The sequence below is a fragment of the Mastomys coucha genome, unplaced genomic scaffold, assembly GCF_008632895.1.
Source record: "Mastomys coucha isolate ucsf_1 unplaced genomic scaffold, UCSF_Mcou_1 pScaffold22, whole genome shotgun sequence".
Taxonomy (NCBI): Eukaryota; Metazoa; Chordata; class Mammalia; order Rodentia; family Muridae; genus Mastomys; species Mastomys coucha.
In genome coordinates, this window is record NW_022196905.1 from 248,656,036 (window position 1) to 248,660,445 (window position 4,410).

Sequence of the window (4,410 nt, forward strand, 5' to 3'; positions counted from 1 at the left end):
AAAAAAACAATGAGATTCAAGGGGAGGAGAAAGTGAGGGGTCAAGGAAGGAAGGACAGAAGGATGGAACGAAGGGCTCATTTAAGAAGGAATATAGTCGCTCATGGTGTGGGACAGCCTCTGATACTCCACATTGCAGCAGTAGCCTGCTTTGGAGAGATGGCTGTCTGTGGCTAAGCTTGCTTTCTCCTTTTTATTCTGTCCGGGACCCCAGCCTATAGGGTAGCACTGCCCACATTCAGGTTGTGTCCATTCTGAAACGTCTTCACAGGTACCCAAGACAGGCTTCTTTCCGTAGTGACTCTCTAGCCAGTCAACTAAACAATGAAGATTTATCATCACAGCCCCCACCTCCCAGTCCCCACCCCTAGTAATAAACTCTGCCAACCTGAAACAAGCTGGGGAGACTCGCTAGAGATGGCTGGGAGACTTTATTGGAAATTTATCATAGAGATACTTCTGCCTGTCACGTAGCAAAATTCCCTCAGAAAGCAAGCAAGGCATTGACTTAAACTGAACTGTTTGTACAAGTGAGGCAAGGTAAGGAAGCCTGTCAGGGAATGGCAAACACCTTCCAGATCTTTGGCTCCCAGATACTAACCAAAAGTCAGCCTTGAAAGAGGACTTCCTGGGACCCAGGGCCTTGAAACTGCTATGCTAGCCCCCTTTTTAGCTTGGACTTCTTTTCGTGCCTGAATGGGATTTTTCTCTGTATATTTTTCTTCTCTATATGCCAGATATTCTATTATGAAGCCAAATTCTATTTTTTTTTTTAGCAAATATGTTTTTATTAGATATTTTCTTTATTTACATGTCATATGATATCTCCTTTCCCAGTTTCCCCTGTGAAAAAAAGAAAAGAAAAAAATATAAAAATAAAAATTAAAAAACCCTACTCCCTCCCACCCTCCACCCCCCTCCCCACTCACAAACCCACCCTCTCCCACTTCCTGGCCCTGGCATTCCCCTACACTGGGGCATAGAACCTTCACAGGACCAAGGGCCTCTCCTCCCATTGATGACCGACTAGGCCATCCTCTGCTATACATATGCTGCTGGAGCCATGAGTCCCACCATGTGTACTCTTAGGTTGGTGGTTTAGTCCCTGGGAGCTCTGAGGGTACTAGTTAGTTCATATTGTTGTTTGTCCTAAGGGGCTGCAAACCTTCAGCTCCTTGGGTCTTTTCTCTAGGTCCTTCATTGGGGACCCTGTACTCAGTCCAATGGATGGCTGTGAGCCTCTACTTCTGTATTAGTCAGGTACTGTCAGAGCCTCTCAAGAGACAGCTACATCAGGCTCCTGTCATCTAGCACTTGCTGGCATCCACAATAATGTCTAGATTTGATGATTGAATATGGGAAGGATTCCCAGGTGGAGCAGTCTCTGAATTGTCTTCCTTCAGTCTGTGCTCCATAGTTAGTCTCTACAACTCCTTCCATGAGTATTTTGTTCCCCCTTTTAAGAAGGAACGAAGTATCCACACTTTGATCTTCCTTCTTCTTGAGTTTCCTATGGTTTGTGGTTTGTACTTCGTGTATTCCCATCTTCTGGGCTAATATCCACTTATCAGAGAATGCATACCATGTGTGTTCTTTTGTGACTGGATTACCTCACTCAGGATGATATTCTCCAAGTCCATCCATTTCCCCAAGAATTTCGTAAATTCATTGTTTTTAATAGCTGAGTAGTACTCTATTGTGTAGATGTACCACATTTCTGTATCCATTCCTCTGTTGAGGGACATCTGGGTTGTTTCCATTTTCTGGCTATTATAAATAAGGCTGCTATGAACATGGTGGAGCATGTGTCCTTATTACATGTTGGAGCATCTTCTGGGTATATGCCCAGGAGTGGTATAGCTGGGACCTCTGGTAGAACTATGCCCAATTTCTGGAGGAACTGCAAAACTGATCCCAGAGTGGTTATACCAGCTTGCAATCCCACCAGCAATGAAGGAGTGTTCTTCTTTCTCCACAACCTTGCCAGCATCTGCTGTCACCTGAGTTTTTGATCTTAGCCATTCTGACTGGTGTGAGGTGGAATCTCAGGGTTGTTTTGATTTGCATTTCCCTGATGACTAAGGATGTTGAACATTTCTTTAGGTGTTTCTCAGCCATTCGGTATTTGTCAGTTGAGAATTCTTTGTTTAGCTCTGTACCCCATTTTTTAATAGGGTTATTTGTTTCTCTGGAGTCTAGCTTCTTGAGTTCTTTGTATATATTGGATATTAGCCCTCTATCAGATATAGGATTGATAAAGAACTTTTCCCAATTTGTTGGCTGCCATTTTCCTATTGACAGTGTCTTTTGCCTTACAGAAGCTTTGCAATTTTATGAGGTCTCATTTGTCAATTCTTGATCTTAGAGAATAAGCTATTGGAAGCCAAATTCTTATTATGAGAACAAATGTTTGCCAAATGCAGAATTGCCCAAGCATATAGAGCAAAATGAGGACATTTGCCCAGTATTAGTCTCATGATTGCAGGAGAATTGTTTTAACTGGGAAAATACATTGCTAAGCAATGGAGATAGATGGTGAGGCTCCCCTCATCACAGTCACTGAACACAGGAAGAATGGCTCTGTGGGGAAACAAGAGAATATTGTAGCCTGCCCAGTGGAGAAGTGAAGAGAAGGAAGGAGAAGGAAGGAGAGGATAAACTCCCTCACCAGCACAAGCATGGCAGGCACCCTTTGTAGCTGGCCCGGGCATTGTGGACACACATGGGCTGGGGGCAAGCATGGTGGTACACAGCTGTAATCCCAACTCTGGGGAATGGAGACAGGCAGATCCCTAGGGCTCCTTGGCCAGCCGGCTTAGCCTATTTGATGAGTTCTAGTCCAATGAGAGACCATACCTCAAAAACCAACATGCACTCTGTGAGGAATGACACCCAAGGTTGCCCTCTTACGCACACACACAGACAGAGAGAGAGAGAGAGAGAGAGAGAGAGAGTCAGAGAAAGAGACAGAGAGAAGAAAGAGAAAGAGATAAAAAATTATGCTCAAGCAGAAGGAATCATAAACACTTCTGTAGCTAGAATGCGGCCAGCAGGACTTTCGTGTGTGAAGTTCTGCCCACCTTTGTAACATCATCAGTGCTGTAATTTATACCCATGCGATGTTCACACCTTCTTTCTGACTGCAAACCCAGTGGTTTATTATCACCTTGTCCACAATCTTAATGCTTTAGTAACCATCTTATGTGCACAAAATGAATCTGTGAAGCAAGTGTTGGACTCTAGAAGCACAACTGTGAGCTATCATTGTTAAATCTGGACCGTAGCTAATATAATATACGGATCTGTGGTTTGGGAGGTATGCAGCCAACTATATAAAATGCCCCTGGAGCATCTCTCCTGGATCCTTTGCTTTCTCCCAAGCTTTATTTTAAAACAACACAATTGTGGCTAGAGAGATGGCTTGGGGTTTAAGAGAACTGACTGCTCTTCCAGAGGACCTAGTTTTGAGTGCCAGCATCCACGTGGTGGCTCACAACCATCTGTAACCGTGCCCCAAATAATCTGGTGCCCTCTTCTAGCCTCCACCAGTATGAAGCATACTTACAGTACACATAAAATAATTTAAATGGCACAATTAGATGTAGTCCTTGGCAGCTTGCTTTTTTACCCAGCATTATGATTTTTAAGATATATTCATATTATTGCATCTGAATAACAGTTCACTCATTTTCACTACTGAATAATGTTCCTTTTCTAGTCATACTAAAAGCAATTTCCCATCTCCCATTGAAACCACATTTGCTTGTAGAAAGTGAATTAGTCAGTAGTTTCTCATTAGAAACAATTCTGCTGTGACTTTCCCCTTACATATGCCATTGGTAGATGTTTTCCTGGGGATTTCTGCCAAGAGTTGCTAGGTCATAAGCTATGTTACAGTCTGCTTTATGTGGTGACATAAAATGTTTTGCTCTGTCTTCTTGGCATTGGGTTTAGTCTTTTCAGATTAAAGGTCTTTCTAGGTGACACAGGATGACCTTGAACATAAAATCCTCCTGTCTCCACCGAGTGCTGGGATTCTATTCGTATGTCACCGTACCTGACCTCCTCAGTTTCTCTGTCTGCTCATTGATCTTGAAGTCCCACCAGAAGTATGTAAGCATTTCCTGTGAGGCAGATTCTCACCAAAACTTGGTAGATTTTGCTAGCCTTGTGGTTAAGAAGGAAAGCTTTCGAGTCTTCTTAGTTTGCATTTCCTTCATGGCTTACAAAGGTGAGTACTTCCCCTGCTTTAATCCTGAACCAAAAGAATCCTGCAGGTGGGATCACTGAGCTTGCTTTCAAATCATACTACAGAGTCAGAGGGATAAAAGCAACATGGTACTAGCACACACACACACACACACACACAGAGAGAGAGAGAGAGAGAGAGAGAGAGAGAGAGAGAGAGAGA

At 43.3% G+C, this 4,410-nt stretch overlaps 1 protein-coding gene across 5 annotated transcripts in view; it reads left to right on the plus strand.

Moving 5' to 3' along the window:
* Window positions 1–4,410, plus strand: part of Hydin (HYDIN axonemal central pair apparatus protein) — a 421,354-nt gene that overhangs the window by 286,800 nt on the left and 130,144 nt on the right. The gene's annotated exons all lie outside the window — the stretch shown is intronic.